This window comes from Natrix helvetica (genome assembly GCF_964273705.1).
Source record: "Natrix helvetica genome assembly, chromosome: 1".
In the NCBI taxonomy this organism is placed as follows: domain Eukaryota; kingdom Metazoa; phylum Chordata; class Lepidosauria; order Squamata; family Natricidae; genus Natrix; species Natrix helvetica.
The window spans coordinates 60,403,929-60,424,084 of NC_138548.1; the positions used below are offsets into that span (position 1 = coordinate 60,403,929).

Consider the following 20,156-nt stretch of genomic DNA (forward strand, 5'->3'; position numbering starts at 1 on the left):
CTGCATTCCTGTCAATATACAGTATTCGCTCACAACTGAGTCTGATTATGTGGATGGGTGAGTGATTATTTTTGGCAATATAGTGTATATTTCCCATTGTGCCTGCTTACTCTCTTATAATCCCTTTCTGAAGAATGAAGAAACATTTAAAGAGAACAGTGATGAGACCCCAGAGGAGTAGGATATTGGGTTAAAGAGGAGAGCAAGATAGGGGGGTACTTCTAGGCAGAGGATTATAAGAAAGGAGAGAAGAAAGAAGAATAAAAAGGTTCAAAGGGAAGGGAAACCAGGAAAGCAGTTGCTGATAGAAAAAAAAAAACTCTAATCACTTAAAGAGAAAATAATAGTTGAGGAAGAAGGTAAAATACAAACAACACCGAACAACCATTCCATTTTAAAGGTAAAGATTCCCCTTTACATTTGTGCTAGTTGTTCCTGACTCTAGGGGGTGGTGCTCATCTCCATTTCAAAGCCAAAGAGCCAGCGTTGTCCAATGCCATCCCCACGGTCATGTGGCTGGCATGAGGGTGCACGGAATGCTGTTACCTTCCCACCAAAGTGGTCCCTATTTTTCTATTGCATTTTTCCATACTTTCAAACTGCCAGGTTGGCAGAAGCTGGGAGAAGTAACGGGAACTCACTCCATTACGCAGTGCTAGGGATTCGAACCGCCAAACTGTTGAACTTTCTGATCGACAAGCCCAGCGTCTTAGCCACTGAGCCACTGCATTCCATTTTACTAGCTTCTTTATTGGGATTGCTTAATGTGGGTTCTGATAGCTTATTTTATTGTTAATGTTTATAGGCCATATTTTCATTCTTTTAATCCCAAAATAAGGAGCCCTCAGTCTAACTGGAGAGCATCTGGTTGAGTAAATAAGATGTAAACACACAGCATTTTGATAGACGTCATTATAGGGTCCCTTGACTGACAAGCTACACACTCCTGCAGATTGTCTTTTATTTCTCACTGCTTAAAAACATTCTGTGAAAGAAGACAGAATAGTGCTTCTCTTAGAGCAGAGCAGAAGCTGCAGACTATGAGAAATATTACACAACTAAACTAAGAGATCTCAGTACAGCAATTCTCTCACGCTGACAACTGTAGTTAATGCCAATATCTTATTTGGTTCCTCTGCTGGGTTCCCACAGAGGTAAATCTCCTCAATACAGCTATGAGATAAGAGATTTGGGTCCTTGATCCTAGCCAAGGGGCTTTTATATAGGAGATTCAGATTTCTCTGGAGGAAAATGAGAGATGAGAGTGACTAGTTTATCTGGGAGTTGTTGCATCCAGAGAAATTTATGTGCAAATTGGGATTAAGAAAGGGGACCATCATCCCATGGAGGGGATTAGCTCAAATTGAAGAAGCAGCACAATGATCACTGCTATATTGCTCTTTCTAGTGCAATTCTTGATATTGTTAGCTCTGGAAGTTTTGCACTGGAATGCAGTTAACAAAACTGGCATATGGAGCATGCAATGCATAAACCATAGGAAGAATTAATGACCAGAAACAACAAAAGAAATGAAAGATATACATTTAGAAATTTTACATGACTAGAAATCTGAAAGCATAGCCAGATGTATTAGAAGATGAAGCCACATAGGCACTGAATAACAATAAGAGAGCTGGAAGGGACCTTGCAGGTCTTCCAGTCCAAACCCCTGCTGCCCAAACAGAAAAGCCCATGAAACTGATGGCATTTCCATCCAACTGCTTACATTAGGAGTGTCAAACTCAAGGCTCAGGGGATGGATCTGGCCCCTGGGGTGCTTAGATCTGGCCCCTAGGGCTGCCCTGAAAACAGCAAAGGACCTGTGATGTCTCTGCCAGCAAAAATGGAGCCCTGGGCCTCCCTCGAGTTCTATTTTCAAAGGCAGAGGATTGCAGCAGACCGTCACAGCTGAAAATGGAGCTCACAAGTCCATTTTCTTTGACAGAGGGATCAAGCCATCACAGGCACCCCTGACACAAGGAACGTTGAACTGGCCATGCCAACCCTGGCCTCCGAGGTCAAGCACAACCCTGATGCAGCCCTCAATGAAATCGAGTTTGACAACCCTGGCTTACATCAACAACAGCAACTATGAAACTATGTCAAAAATAAGAGACACCACTGAATGCAAAACATCCGTGTTTATTCCAGTCCCGAAGAAGAGTAACATGTCTACTCCAATTATGGCACAATATATCTAATATGATATGCAGAAAAACAAATTAGTAAAAATCATGTAACTATGACTGGGCTCAATCATGATAAGAGAGCTATCCAAGATATAAGCCAAGATTAGAAGAAGAAGAGGCATTTAAACCTACATTACTAATGTTTTTGGATCATAGAACAAGCACATACATTTAAAAAGTGTGTGTGTGTAATCAGCAATAGCAAAGTCTTTTTGATTGTGTTGAACATGAAAAAATAGAGGTACCTGTAAAAAATAGGCATTTGAGAACACTTATTTCATTTAACACAATCATTGTACAACAATCAAGAAGCCACTGTCAACACAACTTTTGGAGAAACAGAGCGGGACAAAGGCAAAGTAAGAAATGTGAACTTTTTAAATTAGGGTTTATGGACAATATTACAAATGAACCATGGCAGATCAATTTTGTAGCAAGTTCAACAATGGAAGAACAATGAAATTTTCACAGTGGTGGAATAGATTGTAAAAATGTCAGAATAACATGAGATAACAAATTAACCTGTTTGATCAGAGAAAAAAATATTTTTTTTTCTGAAAGACTGGAAATCTTATATGAACTTTTTCTGGAAGAAGAAAAAAAATGATACAATGATTTATGGGTTTGAAGATTTAAAAAGATGTGGATTAAGTGAGGTCCTGAAGCGATCTGTAAAACATCTAAGAGAGAGGAGGGATTATAAGATTGTAATTATCTGATGAAGAGAATATCAAAGGTCATATTTCATAACTTTACTTTTTTCTTTTTTGCATTGCTTTTTTTTCTTTCCTTTTGTTTTCTTTAAATTAAAGATCTTGAAAACCAGGGCATCAGTTTAATATCAAATGCAGAATAGTAAATGCTAACCACCTCTAACTACCCGTAGCTCTGAAAGTTGGATAATAAAAAGCATTAAAAAAAACTAGACTCCTTTGAATTTTGGGTTTGGATGTGGCTACTGCATGTACCTCGGACAGCAAAAATAACTGGCAAAATGTAGACATCAAGCCAGAAATATCAGTGGAAGTTAAGTTTACCAAACTAAGGTGATCTTATTTTGGTCATATCCTTAGAAAAATCAGTTATGCTAGCAAATGAGGCTGGCAAAGAATGCACAGTATAGATACCTTCAGGCTAATACAGGATTAATCCTGGAAACATAGAGTTATAAAACACTGAAATAATGAAAACAGCTTCAAAATCTCTGAAAGTCAGAGACAAGTAGAGAGAGGGAAGGAGGGAGGGAAGGAGGGAAGGAGGGAGGGAGGGAGAGGGAGAGGGAGAGGGAGAGGGAGAGGGAGAGGGAGAGGGAGAGAGAGAGAGAGAGAGAGAGAGAGAGAGAGAGAGAGAGAGAGAGAGAGATCGTCACCTAGTTCTCCTTTCTCATCAAATGATGATTTACCAAATGGGATTATATAAATAAGCAGTTCAGCACCGTATTTTCCTGTCTCTCATATTAACCATTCAGAAGCACTGAATTAGCAATCTGCACACATCTGAAGATCTGGAGGTTGGAGATGTCTATCTAGTATTTCCAGGAGGATCAAAAAGCATTAGAGTAATTATAAGGTATCATGAGCAAACTTGCCAGGTGGCACATTTTGACTGGATGCTCAATCTTCCCTGCTCCCTGTTATTCAGTCACAAAAGTCTGTGAACTGCACAATCCCAACAGAATTTAACGACAGTTTTAAGCAAGTCTAGACTTGATCTATCTGGAGACAGTGCCTGGGAGAGCCTCATGTTGCTGCTTCTAATTTCTAATGTATAGCTTGAAATGATCAGATCTATTAAAATAATAGGTATTTAGTAGTATCAACTTCAAAATGTTTCCTTACAGCAGTTAGTGCCCATTTTATCCTTTTATTAAGTCACCAAGCAATGTTCTGATGAGAAAAGAACAGTAACAGAATTGTAAATGTTGTTTACTATTATTATTTATTTATTTATTTTTAAAAAGTAATTATTTTAACATTATTTTGAAAATAACAACAGGTCACATGTTACACACCTGTTATGTTTTTAAGGTGAAAGTTTAGGCCTATTAACAAGACTATACCATGAAAGCCAACATGGATTTGTCAAAAACAGATCATGCCAGACTAATCTTATTGCATTCTTTGATAATGTGACAAAATTAGTGGACCAGAGGAATGCCGTTGATATAGTTTACTTGGACTTCAGTAAGGCTTTTGATAAGGTAGACCATAATCTACTACTAGATAAAGTAGAAGAATGTGGGTTAGACAGCATCACCACCAGATGGATTCGTAACTGGCTGACTAACCGCACTCAACGTGTAGTTCTCAATGGAACTGCATCTACATGGAGGGAAGTATGCAGTGGAGTACCCCAAGGCTCTGTTTTAGGCCCAGTACTCTTCAACATCTTCATCAATGATTTGGATGAGGGAATAAATGGGGAACTCATCAAATTTGCAGATGATACCAAGCTGGCAGGAATAGCCAACACTCCAGAAGATAGGCTTAAGATACAGAAGGATCTTGACAAACTTGAACATTGGGCACTATCTAATAAAATGAAATTCAATGGTGAAAAGAGTAAGGTTCTACATTTAGGCAACAAAAACGGAATGCACAGGTACAGTATAGGTGATACCTTACTCAGTAGTAGTAACTGTGAAAGGGATCTTGGAGTCCTAGTGGACAACCATTTAAATATGAGCCAGCAGTGTGCAGCAGCTGCCAAAAAAGCCAACACAGTTCTAGGCTGCATCAACAGAGGGATAGAATCAAGATCACGTGAAGTGTTAATACCACTTTATAATGCCTTGGTAAGGCCACACTTAGAATACTGCATTCAGTTCTGGTCACCACGATGTAAAAAAGATGTGGAGACTCTAGAAAGAGTGCAGAGAAGAGCAACAAAGATGATTAGGGGACTGGAGACTAAAACATATGAAGAACGGTTGCAGGAACTGGGTATGTTTAGCTTAAGAGAAAGAAGGACTAGGGGAGACATGATAGCATTATTCCAATATCTCAGAGGTTGCCACAAAGAAGAGGGAGTCAAATTATTCTCCAAAGCACCTGAGGGTAGAACAAGAAGCAATGGGTGGAAACTAATCAAGGAGAGAAGCAAATTAGAACTGAGGAGAAATTTCCTGACAGTGAGAACAATTAATCAGTGGAACAGCTTGCCTCCAGAAGTTGTGAATGCCCCAACACTGGAAGTCTTTAAGAAGATGTTGGATAGCTATTTGTCTGAAACGGTATAGGGTTTCCTGCCTAGGCAGGGGGTTGGACTAGAAGACCTCCAAGGTCCCTTCCAACTCTACTATTGTATTGTATTGTATTGTATTGTAAAGCCACCTTGGTGACTTAGGGCCAGGCACTCTCTCCCACCTCACAGGGTTCCTGTTGTGGGGAAAATAGGAGGAGGAAAGTTTGTTGAATATGTTTGCTACCTTGTAAAAATAATAAAGTTATTTGTAAAAACAATAACTAAGTAAGTAAATAAGTACTAAAATGAGGCATAGTGCTTACTCTATGGAGTCTCTGCAGGATCCAGGGGAGTCATGTGACATGATGAAAAAGAAACATTGTTCTACATCATGTCAAACTCCCAGCCAGAGGGCCAGATGCATCACACGCTGGCCACAACCACGCCCTGTTTAGCGAAGGGGGAGGATTGCAATATGTCACGTGATGATGCCATGACGATGCAAGTTTGACACCCCTGTTCTACAAGATGTTCTACCCAGGCACATATGACTGAGAAGGGGAGCTTGTGCTGGGCCAGAAATAATCCTTACTTATCGAGGATGAGGTTTATATGTCTATGCCAGATAAAGCCACCTGGAAATCTAAGGTCACTCAAAGCCCAGCACCTAATTTCATACAGTCTTTGCTTTATTTTCAAATCCATCAACGTATGCTCAGTTTAGATTGCTGAGAATATTTTCTCCCTTCTCTGGCAATGTAAGCTTAGGGGAGAAAGAAGAACGTCAGAAACATGCACAGCATAAAAAGAAAAGGAAATGTGTTATATTGAGATAGAATGTACAGCCTCAAATTTGTGGCTAGTGAGAGACTAGGCTGAAGATGCCATACTTAAAGTTCAAGAGGATAGGAAGGGATTTTGTCTAAAAGATTGCTTAGGGCAGGGGTGTCCAAACTTGGGAACTTTAAGACTTGTGGACTTCAACTCCCAGAATTCCCCAGCCAGCATGGATGGCTGGGGAATTCTGGGAGTTGAAGTCCACAAGTCTTAAAGTTCCCAAGTTTGGACACCCCTGGCTTAGGGGAAGTAGTTAAAAGGGAACCAAGTTGTTAAGGAAACAAAGGAAAAAATGTGACCTGTTTGAATTTTGGCAGGCTGAGAGACAATTGCAACACCCTCACAAAACAAACAAGTTTGCTCCCCATTGCTCTTCATCATCCCAGCTTGTTTGGCCTTTCTTTCTGAGTGGATGGGCACAGTTCCCAATTAAAGAACATACTGCAGCCACCATACTGATTTTCCTAAGAATACTTTTAGGGTCTATGCTGGACCAACGTTTTATTAGAAATACGGATTATACTTAAAACCATTTCTTTGTTTTTCTTTTGCTAAATTAAAACAAGACTACTGATTTTCATTAAATCAATAATACAGAGAATCTGGGAGATAATGAGGGAAGATGGATACCCACCAGTGTTACGTTGAGGATCTAGGTTTATGGTTACTAGATACCTGAACAGGTAAAGGAGAACACAGAAAGGAGTACAAATGGATGGGTGGGGGGAGGACACACTGTTAAGCGTTCTTGGCATCTGTGACAAAAATTACAGTAAAACTACAAAAAAGTACTTAGACCAAATGTATATGAAATTACTGTCTCCAGCATCAGAAAGCCTGGTGTCCCCTCCCCAAAATCTCTGGAATGTGCTAGAGCTGGAAGCAAAAGCTTTTAAGGTATGACTGATTAAGGTCTTGTCAATTTCAGGCACAGGAAGGAGGATACCAATCAGCTAATTAAAGTCACACAGCTGAACTTATTAATTTTTAGTTTGCTGCTCAGAAAGAGGAACTCAAAAAGTGGACAATATTTGTCTTTAAGTCTATGCCTTCCTGAGGGGCACATGAGGACACGTCCTTTTGCCAAGCATATGGTAACGCTATCCAGGCTGTATGAGCTCAGGATGTGCCTGGTTCTTGATGCAACCTTCTCCAGTTTGGCCTCAGGCCTCCAACAAACTAACCCTGAAAAAAACTGAGGCCCTCAAGAGAGAAAAAAAAGTGATCTCCTGTGAGCTACAGTAATACATTGGTAAAATCATTTCCCACTTTTTCTGAACACAGGAACGAAAGTGGTTGTAACCAGCATTTGGGCAAGAAAGTGAACTATCCTTTCAAGCTTAGAATCAGCTCTGAATCCAGTTATGCAAAACATATCCACATCATGTATATCTGCATTCCATCTATTTCTATGTCAACATCATCTATATCATATCATATATATATCTCGCCACATATCCATCCTTCCATACTGCTGGAAGCAAGAAAAAGCCACTGTTTGCCACGAGTCACCACACAGCCTAGAAATAATAAAAGGATCCAAGGTTGAGACAGTTTCAGAAATGGAGGAGAACTGATAGTGGCAAACATAATAGCAAAACCTAACCCTTTCTGAAGAGATTGCAGCAATAATACAGAATTTTCCTGTATAAATGATTTGCAGTCAAATAATTAGGGCAAATACCAATACAATACAATACAATACAATACAATACAATACAATACAATACAATACAATACAATCAGCCTATCCCCTTGCCAGGACTATCCCCTTGCCAGGACTATCCCCTTAGTGGGAATTGCGGCTGCTAACGCATATTAACATCGACAGCTCCCACTTGATGAACTTGGCCCGGTCCAATATGTTATATATGAGGCTAGACCTGCTACAGCTACGAGAGTCCCCCCTCTCGCAGTTATGGCCTCCTGCCCTTTCAAGGGCCCACCTTGAGGACGGGTTTATTAACCCAGAGAGGTGGAGGAAGCGCACACTGAGGGGTTTTTTAATTAATTGTTTTTTAAAAATTGTAAGGGGTTCCAGGGATGGGGGGGGGACCAGGTCAGGAGTGATGGTACAGCCAGGCATCTAGATGTGGTCGAAGGAGGAGGGAGCGGAGTGGGGGAGGAGAGGGAAGATAGCATTCCTGTTCAGGGCTCTTTGATACCAACGGTCGTGGGGAGGGGCAGGTGCGAGGACAGATCAAGAGTGCGTAGTCGGTTGGGAGACCGGGGTTTTTGGTCATACCCGGTCGTTTGTACCAACCCCTGCATACTAGGTGGTCAGGATCTACAGACCCAAGGCCTGAGACTGCTGTTATGCAATGCGAGGTCCGTTGTCAATAAGGCCCCCCTCATCCACGATCTAATTTTGGAGGGGGAGCCGGACCTCGCAGGAATAACTGAGACCTGGTTGGGCCACGAGGGAGGCCTACCCCTCGTGGAAATGTGCCCGCCAGGTTATCGAGCATTTCACCAGCCTCGGGCCCAGGGAAGGGGCGGTGGGGTAGCAGTGATTATCCGGGAAGACTTGGAGCCGAGAGAGTTCACTGTGCCGCAGACATCCGGGTGTGAGTCCCTTGTTGTGAGATGGGGCCCAGGGAGGCAGTTGGGCCTGCTGATAGTATACCTGGCTCCTCGCTATACATCAGCGGCCCTGCCTGAACTCCTCGAGCTGATCTCATCGGTGGCAGTTGAGACCCCCAAACTTTTAGTGATGGGGGATTTTAACCTGCTGTCGATGGGAGAAGCGTCTGAGGGGGTTCGGGAGTTCATGGCTTCCATGACAGCCATGGACCTGACCCAATTAATTCAGGGCCCTACTCACGAGGGAGGCCACACGCTGGACCTTGTCTTTGTCTCTGGCCAGTGGACGAGTGATCTGGGAATAGGGGATTCAACTATTATTCCCCTGTCATGGTCAGATCACTCACTTCTCCGACTTGACTTCCCTGGTGCTACCCCCCGCTGCGGGGAGGCGGAACCGGAAGGTATTAGATGGTTCCGCCCCAAGCGCCTGATGGAACCAGATAAGTTCCAGACGGAGCTTGGGCCACCTCCTGTAGACCTGACCCGCCCCCGGGTGGAGGACCTGGTAGACGCATGGAATAGTGCGACTACCGGGGCCCTAGACCGAGTGGCGCCTTTGCGGCCTCTCCTGCGGCGACGAACCACCCTGGCCCCTTGGTTTACCGAGGAGCTAAGGGTGATGAAACGCCACAAGAGACGCCTAGAGAGTCGTTGGAGATCCTCCCGTTCCGAATTTGACCGAGCACAGGCACGAGCCTATTTGAGGACGTACCTTGTGGCATTAAGAGCGGCCAAACGTCAACATTGTGCCGCTCTTATTGCGTCCGCAGATAACCGCCCTGCCGCCCTGTTTCGGGTGACTCGCTCCCTCTTGTTTGAGAGGCCGCGGGAAGCCCCTTTACAGGGCAGAGCAGAGGAGTTTGGGAAATATCTACAGGACAAAGTCGCTCAAATCCGGATGGGATGGGCCCCTTTCAGTGGTCCAGTGGAGGCGCCCGAAGCGAGTCTTGAGGGACCATTCTGGGAGGAGTTTGACTCGGTTGCCATCGAGGATTTGGACAGGTTGCGTGGACGTCTGCGACCTACCACATGTTTATTGGACCCGTGTCCCTCCTGGCTTGTACTGGCATCCTGGGAGGTTACACGCGACTGGCTCCTGGGCCTAGTGACCCACCTCTTTCAATTATCTGGCCTGGCTCAACCGTAAATTTTTTCTTATTCCTCCTGACAGTCCTTTTGAATTTTTAAATTGTGTTATTATTAATGGGGTATTTTAATGGCTGATTTTTAACAGTCCTAATGTGATGTAATTTGTTACCTCCTCCGTGCATGTATGTCTTTGTATATGTGTGTATTTGGATGTTTATGTGTTTGCACATATGTTTTATGTTTTATATGTTTTATTGTACGCCGCCCCGAGTCCTGTGTGGAGAGGGAGCGGCTAATAAATTCAAATTTATTATTATTATTATTATACAATACAATAGTAGAGTTGCAAGGGATCTTGGAGGTCTTCTAGTCCAACCCCCTGCCTAGGCAGGAAACCCTATACCGTTTCAGACAGATGGCTATCCAACAGCTTTGTTCATTTTTTTATTTTAAATTTGTTTTATGTATTTCTTACTCTTTTCCCCCATGGATGAGCAAGGTTAAGTAGGGAGTTAGCTCCATCCACTGCCTTTAGTTGCAATATATTGAGTGCTGTATTGCAACCCTGATGAGGATCAGACATGGTTGGTATTGTGGATATGACTTTGTTCATTTCGAGCCCGCCCTTTTTCCCCTTAATTTATGTAGGGTTCCTGCCAGCAGCTTGAAGTAATATCTATAACCAGGAGTTAGACTACCAAGAAAGCTTGGGAGTAAATGAAGAGTAGCCTCTCTAGGAACATTTGAAGATGCAAATGGAGAACCCAAAGGAGATCTACATTTGACCAGCCAGCCACCACTTTTTCTTTATAACAATTATGACCTTATCTGGCCAACACTATCATCTTCTGTGTTGCTTTGGAAGCTTTGAAGAAATATATTCATTGTCCATATTGCAACCCCTTATGGATTTGTGGTGTACAAGTGTAGAAGAAGCTTAATGCAGACTTGTCCTCTTGACATTCCAGTCAGGTCCTGAAATGAATTCTATCCTCACCTATATTTCTTATTTCAGCACTAACACCTGTTGAATATCTATGCTTGAATCCTTAAATAGTGCCTTCAGGTATTTATACCTATTTAAATCATCTCAACATAGCCTGATTTTTGTCTTGAGAAACAAAAATAAACAGAAGACCTTTTTATTACCTTTCTTCCCACACAACAAAAGACAAGTTGTACAAGGTGCAATGACAATAAAGTAAACTAAACTAACAAAAACCTAAATAAAAACAAGATGATGAGGGCAAAAAGCTATATCAATACTGCTCACTCCGAGCTAGCAGGCAGCCATTCTATATCCTAATTAGAGGTAGCAATAGCAAAGTATTCACATAAAAGCAAGATACAAACAGTGGCAGCTAGTAATTTATGAGATCACTTTTCAGTGTTAACACAAAGGGAGTTCTTTTAATGTTTTTTCTTTCTTTGTGAATTCTAATTAAAATACTCGGCCATGTTTTTATTCCATCCTCATTGATATCTATACTAAAATTACTTTCTTAGGATTATTCTTCAGCATACTTTTTTTCTGGCACCGAGAAAGTTGTTCCCCTTTAGCTTCCTTTATTTCAACATGTTTATATGGCTAACTTTGAAAATGCTGTAATTTCGTCCCATCAAATCTTGTAATACTTCTTTAAGTCTTGGGATAGAATTAAATATTACCGCTATGGTTAATCTTAATTTTATAAACAGAAAATATTTTTTTCTCTACAGATGTCCTCAGTGTTTCAGGGGAATGATAACCCCAAAAAATAACAGAAGAGAATATTCAAGGACTGGAGGAAGAGGCATTCATGACTGCCTATAGTGATTTGCAGCTGGAAACAAGGGCTGGTCATATAAGCAGATGCAGGCACCAATAAAATATTTTATTGCACCGCTAAATCATGACAGACAGCCCTCCAGGGCTATTGGTAAACTTCCATTCCACTTTTCCCCACAAAACAACCACCCACAGTCAATGGAACCCAGTCCCATCAGTTAGGTCCATTACTCAACAGAACCCCAAATAGAAAGTCTAAGCCCGCAAACCAGGTGCAGAGTTTGCAAAACAAGGTCCATAAGCCACAATTCAGAGTCGGAGTCCGCAGAGCTATGTATGCAAATCCAAAGGGTGAAACACAATCAAAGACCATGAATGAAGGTTTCCAAAAGTCAGGGGAGAGTGTGCCGAGACAAGCAGTTATTCCCTACAAGCTCACCCTCCCCTGGCTTCTGGTTAAATTACCCTCAACCAGGTGTTCCTTGTGAGTGGGGCAGGGCAGTCTCCTCACAAGCAGCTTCGTAGACCTCCTCTGAGCTTCTCTGCACTCCATTCTCTCTGCCTACAGATCAGGTGGGGGAGGCAGCTATTCCTTGTCAGAGTGCATCTGTTGTCTCTCATCACTGCTGCCCATCTGCAGCCAATCCTCTGCATTCATGAAAGCAGGCAGCTTTCCATCTGGTTGACCCTTTCCCCCAATGCTGGAGGGTCGTGGACCGCATCGTCCTCAGCCCCTGGACACTCCTGACATTCCAGAGAAGATGTGTCATTCTTATCCAATGATCCCAGTTCCTGCCCCTCCTCCAAACCAGAATCCAACAGGGCTATGACACTTGGGATTTTCTCACCTCCCATAATTCACTGGGCTGCACTTCTGTCAATATCTCTAGATGTGGAGGCTAGCTACCACCTTGGCTGGCTTCAAAATTTTTTGAACCAATTAGTGGAAGCCATGGGAAATAATGTGTTGATGGTAAGGTGGCTGCCTCTGAAGGCCATCTGCTAGGAAACTAGTGGGCTTCGTATGCAACTGGTCAGTTGTTGCAAGAACAAACTCCTGGACCAAATAGGGCAGGGTTCCATCAGGGCAGTGATTATGTTTTTATGATTTGAATCTCCTTGAAACTGCTGCTTGTTGCTGTTGCTTAACGTGGAAAACACAAAGGCTGCAGATCAATTTAAGATGACACATGGGCTGAGAATGAAATGAAGGCAATGTCATGGAGGCATAGTTAAGGTGACCAACTGTCCTCCTTTAGGGAGGACAGTCCTTCTTTTGTAAGTTCTGTCCTCCCTCGAAAAGTGTCCTCCTACATGTCCTCCTTTTCGATATTTGAAGACTAATCTGTTGCACGTTATGTGACGTATTTGTATTTGACATGACAATTCGTCAAGACTCGGTATAGTGCGGTATAAGACGCGATTATGAGATGCATGGGCTCCACACGGGAGACCTTGAGAGCGCCGCGTGCAACTGGCTTTGTTTACTTCTTACCAAAACACAACATGGCACATACGCACGCAGTAGACTCACAGCACGTCGGCAATTGAATGACTCACGGTAATTATTTCTTTCTCAGTGAATATTCAATTATACAGAGGTAAGTACAATTCACGTTTTATTAAACAGTTTTTAATGGTTTTTTTTTACTTCATCGCAAGTATATTGGACAGATATTGAATCTTGTGTTGAATTTTTATCTAAAGAAATGCTAGACATTAAAATAGACGACAATTGTCTCTTTGAAGAAATTAGAAGACTGAATGTATATTTAAATTCTGAAAAATTAATACAATGGGAAAATCAACATGTTGAAATTGATAAAAGATGGGTGGATATTTTCAGCCATTTCAAAAATGAACATATTCCATGTGAACATTTATTTATACTTGTTCAATTTACATTGTGCTGCCCTGGAACTAATGCAGCAGTTGAAAGAGTTTTTTTTCAATTGCCAATGATTTTTCGACAAGTGAGAAATCGAGATTGAATGTTGATACTCTAGCTGCAGCACTTGCCATAGAATTCAATATGAAGGATATTTCTTGTTCAGATATTTCCAATATATTGTTAGAAGATGATACATTGACAAAAAATATTAATTCAATGGAAAAGTACTCCCACAAAGAAGGCTCTCCCCCTGGGGGTCACCAGCCGACACTGCCTGGACGACGGCACCCTGAGGAGGCCAACTCTGTGGGATCGTACTGGATGGTGGGAGGCTACTAGTGGCAGTAGGTGGTCTCGCAGGTACCCTGGGCCTAAGCCATGGAGCGCTTTAAAGGTCATAATTAATACCTTGAATCGCACCCGGAAAACAACCGGCAACCAGTGCAGGCCGCCTAAAAGGGGTGTAACATGGGAGCACCTAGGTACCCCCATGACAACCCGCGCGGCCGCATTCTGGACCAGCTGAAGCCTCCGGGTGCTCTTCAAGGGCAGCCCCATGTAGAGAGAATTGCAGTAGTTCAGGCGAGAAAGGACGAGGGCATTAGTGACTGTGCACAGAGCATCCCGATCCAGGAAGGGGCACAACTGACATACCAGGCAAACCTGGTAAAAGCCCCCCCTGGTCACGGCCATCAGGTGTTCTTCTAAACTAAGCCGCGTATCCAGGAGGACTCCCAGATTGCGAGCCTTCTCTGAGGGGGCTAAAATTTCTCCCCCTATTGTCAAAGATGGAACAAGATGTACAAATCGGGATGACGGAAACCACAGCCACTCAGTCTTGGAGGGATTGAGCTTGAGCCTGTTCCTCCCCATCCAGATCCGCACAGCCTCCAGACATCGGGACATCACGTCGAGGGCATCGTTTGGGTGGTTTGGGGTAGAGATGAAAAGTTGGGTATCATCAGCATATTGATGATACCGTACCCCAAAACCACGGATGATCTCGCCCAGCGGTTTCATGTATATGTTGAACAGGAGGGGTGAGAGAACCGACCCCTGAGGCACTCCACAAGTGACACGCCTGGGGGTCGATCTCTGTCCTCCAGTCAATACAAACTGTGACCGATCCAACAGGTAGGAGGAGAACCACCGTAAAACAGTGCCCCCCACTCCCAACCTCCCGAGTCGTCGCAGTAGGATACCATGGTTGATGGTATCGAAAGCTGCCGAGAGGTCTAATAGGACCAGGATAGAGGAACAGCCCCTGTCCCGGACCCGCCAGAGATCATCGACCAACGCGACCAATGCCGTCTCCATGCTGTACCCGGGCCTGAAACCCGACTGAAACGGATCCAGGTAGACAACTTCATCCAGGTACTGGGGAAGCTGACGTGCTACCACACTCTCGACAACCTTTGCTACAAAGCGAAGGTTGGAGACTGGACGATAGTTGGCTAAAGAAGCTGGGTCCAGGGAAGGCTTCTTGAGGAGGAGCCTCACCACCATCTCCTTCAAGGCGGGGGGAAAGAACCCCTCTCTCAATGAAGCGTTGGTAATCGCCTGGAGCCAGCCTCGTGTCACCTCCCGGGAAGCCGAAACTAACCAAGAGGGACATGGGTCCAGCATCCAGCACACAACTGGCAGCACTGAGTCTCCCCATAATCCTATCCATGCCTTCGGGGGTCACAGGGTCAAACCCATCCCAGATTGTCTTCTCAAGATTCATTCCCGTCGGCTCGCCCAAATGTACCCAGTCAGAGTCCAAGCCTATCCGGATCTGAGCGATTTTATCCTGCAGATACTGAACAAATTCTTCAGTCCTATCCTGCAAGGGGTCTTCCCCAGTTCCTTGGTTAAGTAAGGAGCGGGTCACCCTAAACAGGGCAGCTGGGCAGTTATCTGCGGACGCGATAAGAGCGGAAAAATATTGCCGTTTTGCCGCTTCTATCGCCACTAAGTAGGATTTAATATGAATTCTTACTAGTGTTCGATCAGATTCGGACCGGCTGGCCCTCCAGCCACTCTCTAGGTGTCTTTTCCGGCGTTTCATCTCCCGGAGCTCCTCGGTAAATCAGGGAGCCATCCGGGATCGACACTGGGTCAGAGGCCGCAAAGGCACAACACGATCCAAAGCCCCAGCGGCAGCCCTATCCCAGGCTTCCACTAGGGCTTCGGTCGAGTTGTGAGCAAGGGATTCAGGAAAAGTCCCAAGCTCCATCAGGAACCTTTTGGGGTCCATCAGGTGCCTTGGGCGGAACCATCTAGTCGGTTCCGCCTCCCTGCAGCGAGGGGTAGCGGTATGGAAGTCAAACCTGATGAGGAAATGATCAGACCATGACAAGGGTTGAATAGAAATATCCCCTAAATCTAGATCATTCATCCACTGCCCAGAGACAAAAATCAGGTCGAGCGTGTGTCCCCCATTATGGGTGGGGTCTTGAATTAACTGAGTTAGGTCCTTAGCTGTCATGGAAGCCATGAACTCCCAATCTGACTCGGATGTCTCACCAATGGAAGGCAGATTGAAATCCCCCAGGACCATGAGCCTGGGGAAATCAACCGCCAATCCAGCTAATATATCCAGCAGCTCCGGCAGGGCCGATGAAACATAGCAGGGAGACAGGTATGTAACAAAAAGGCCCACCTGAGCTCAAAGGCCCCACTTCACAAAGAGGGACTCACACCTGCCTATCTGAGGCACAGTGACCTCATGAGGTCTGAGACTTTCCCTAATAACCACCGCTACCCCCCCCCTGCCCCGGCTGGTGAAACACCCGGAAGCCTGGTGGGAATAGTTCACTAAGGGGCACACCCCCCTCATGGCCCAACCAAGTCTCCGTAATGCACGCCAGGTTTTTATTATGCATATATCATATTTTAGTGTATTATTGTTGCAATGAATAAAATATTTCTTTTATTTACGATATATTTTTTCCAATTTATTTGTCCTCCTTTTCATTGTAAAAAAGTTGGTCACCTTAGCATAGTGGAATAATGATATAGCCAGGAGATACATATGCCATAGTAAGATAGTAAGGAAGAGCCCTTTGAGTGTTATCACAGTGAGAAAGATGAACTTCTGATCCTGGAGACATCTCTGGGTTCTATCATACCCTGCAGGATATCTGACCCCAGCTTGTTGCAAATAATCAAATACTGTGGCTTATCAGTGCAGCAGGAATATAATGCCTAAGCTTGCCTCCCGTCCTTTGTTTTCCTATTGGCAGAGGAAATCCTTCCTATTCAGAGACTGATTCCCAGGCTGCTACCTAAGCCCATGGATTTACAAAGCCCAAAGTGGAAGGACATCCTGAGCCAGAAGGCTTGCTTTTACCGTCATTTGCAGGGCAAAAGAGCCCATCTATAGCCCTGCCTGACCTGCCTATTAGTTTCAGCCCTAATAGCATTATGCTATGGTTTGTCACCACCTGGAGATTAAGAAATAAATTGCTCACATTTCAGAAGCTCTGACAGCTCCTATCATACTTTCTCCACAAAAAAAAAAAGTTCAAAAGCTGTTTAATTGGCAAAGGAAATAGCTTAACTGACTTAAGCCCATCCTTTAGAGAGTTTTCAAAAGCTCACTGCAAACACTTCTGCTTCAAAGCTTCTGCTTCTTTATCTATGAGAAGCTAAACATTGGATAATTCTTTAATTAGTTCCCAACAAGATGCTTTCTCTGCAGCACCAGATCACAACAGGGTAATTATGTCCTTAGTTTTAAAACAAGTGTCAATACAAATGGTTTTCTGGCTTCCTCATTTTCCTCCCACCACACTTCCCCCTTCCCTTGGCCTGCATTTCCTTTAATTACCAAGCTGCCAGCCACAAAGAGGAATTCACCAACTTACTCCGGGTAGGGAACAAGCTTGTGCAAAGAAGACAATTGCAAGAGACTTCTTTGATGGAAAATATCTGAAGAAGCTGATTTAGGATGCAGAGAAATGGAAAGGGAGGAATTATTCAGCATTTCCTTTCTCCCTTCCCCCCATATCTCCTTTTTCTACAAGTCTTTTCAACCTCCCCATTTATGTGAATGGGCATGTTACCCACCCACCCCAAAAACCTCCTTTGTGGGATTGTAGAGAAAAATGTGCTTTATGGCTGCCTAGGCTGCCTCCTCTGTTCCTGTCATGTTAAAATTCAGGTTTGTACTTGATAGATTTCATTATGTGTATCTTCAAGTAACATGCTAGATTCTTATTCCCAAATCATATAAAATGGTAATATGTAGTTTCCACTATGAAATAATATCAAATCTCAGTATTACACACTTCTCCCTTCCCTTGTTTTCCACCTATGAAGGGATCAAAAGTTTCCACTCTAAAATTAATTGTAGTTTCCTATAATTGCTGAGCCCAGGAAATGCTGGGTTGTTGAAAATACAATTAATAAGAAACAATTATGACTGTGTTCCAAAGCTTGATTTGTTTTCAAATTGAGATTTTTATTTAAAATAAAAACAAATGAATGTTTCAATCTTAATTCATGACTGAGATAACAGGTTAGCTTTTATCTAGTTATAATGGAAAACTACAGTTGTGCATTTCATATAAAAAGACTTTAATCAGACATATTAACTGTCTGAACGCAAATGTATGATAAATATGGCAACATTTTTACAATTTTACAAATAATGTAGTTCTATGTCATATGGCTAGAATTCTGCAGTCATCTTTAATTATGGCAAACAGCAAAGCAAATAAATAACAAAAACTATAGATTTCATAAAATTTAAAATAGGTGAAAATATCAGATTATTTCCCCAAACCATTTAGGATTTTAAAAGTAAGATCAGTAATGATGTGAATGTGAAAGCAAATAGACATTCAATATACGTTATTTTGAACTGATTCAACAATGTTGTCATTGTTCCATTTTGATAAAAAGGCTATCATTTTGAGATATGAATTCTGTGCTACAGGAAGGATTCAAAAATGTAAGGACATTTTTTAAACATATAATGATGTTCACAAGCAACAATAAACAAGATAATGATATTGAAATGAGAACCAAACTATACAAAGAGCCTAGATTTCTGTGTTGCCCTCACATTTGCACCAACAGTACCTTATAGGCCTCAACAAGTATAAACATAAGATTAAAAGTGGCTTCACAATTCTTCTTCCCTCTTTTAATGCCTATCATCATCTGCCAGGAATGCCCTTCTGGATTCCACATAGGACAAAGGGGATAAATGTTGTGTGCAAGTATTAAAGTATACTGGCTTGACATCAGGACTCAAAGTACAAAGTATTATCAAAGAATTTCAATCTCATAGGACACTCTACGGCAAGTTTCAAAGTAATCTCCAGGGAAAACAAAACTTTAACAGCATCTTTAAATGAAAGATTGCTGAACTCACGTACATCACAAGATTTCAGGCAATCTCAAAAGATCTCAATAAACACAATGGGTTTTTAACACATTGTGGTTGTTATCTGATAAGGTTATATCAGTTGTAACTGTCTCTCACGTAACCAGTATCTGCATTTATTTATTATTTATTTAAACAATTTTTGGCCGCCCATCTTACCATAAGGTAACTCTGGGCCGCTTACAGTCATCAAAATGCATCTACATTAAAACATAAATAAATTAAAGCCAAAAATTAAAATCCAAGAACATGTGGGGAGGACAGAATGCAGGGAAGTGAGATCTGCTGTCATTTGATCAACCACCTCCACTGTGATGTTCCCACATTGGGGTCCCAGGCCACCTGGCAAGCCAGGTCCTTACAAAAGGATAGGAGGATTGGGGCTAATCTCACATCGGAAAGGGGGGCAAGATGTTCCAGAGGGCAGATAGGAACAATAGCAGAGAAGGTCCTCCTCCTGGACCTCACCAATTGGAATAATCGGGATGAGAGGACCCATAGAAGGCCTTCTCTGCCAGCACAAGTGCAGTATACGTCCTCTGCATAGCCCTCTTGTCTTCCTCTTTTTCCCCTATCTTAGTTTAAATCCTGCATCACTTTGGCCACTCCATATATCTGATGAAATAAACTGAAGCTCACAAAAGTGTTTGCCTTTTAATAGCATTTGCTAGCCTGAAAAGGCAATGGCAGTCTCCTTTTGATTTTTAACTGTCATCGACTAACATGCCTTTCTTCCTACAAGGCCTGGAAGTGAGACCTTATACAATGAAAATGTCATGAAAATGTTAGACAGCAGTCCTTCCTCCATTGCTCTGCAAAAAACTATGTATGAAGTTAAGGCATTAAAACAAAAGTAAAAACCAGAGTCACCAAATTTATTAATCGTTTTGCCTTGGCTGCAGCATGAAAAGAAGAAATTAAATGCCTTGAAAATATTTGAAGTCCCTATTTCTGATGTGATGATGACTTAACAAACCTTTTAATGATGCTTCTGTGGGAAGCAAAACATCTTATGAAAATATTCCAGGCAGCACAATGTTATAAGACATTATTTATTTCTCTTGGTGAATTGAAGGGTGGGGGAAAGGCTGATGGTTAAGTGAAAGACTAATCATCATGATGGGATTGACATCTTTGATATCTGCTGTAATTAGTGGAACAGTACTTCATTCTTGGTCCCTCACTTCTTTTTTTTCAATTATCAGAAGGCAGCGATACTGACAAGATTCAATAAAT

General features: G+C 42.7%; 1 long non-coding RNA gene across 2 annotated transcripts in view; it reads right to left on the bottom strand.

Moving 5' to 3' along the window:
• The window catches only part of LOC309385420, a 51,587-nt gene extending 34,052 nt beyond the window's left edge, over positions 1-17,535 (bottom strand). For both annotated transcript variants that reach the window (XR_014174214.1, XR_014174215.1), the window contains exon 1: positions 17,441-17,535. This is a non-coding gene — a long non-coding RNA (uncharacterized lncRNA). The remainder of the gene's footprint in view (positions 1-17,440) is intronic.
• Positions 17,536-20,156: the final 2,621 nt, after the last annotated feature.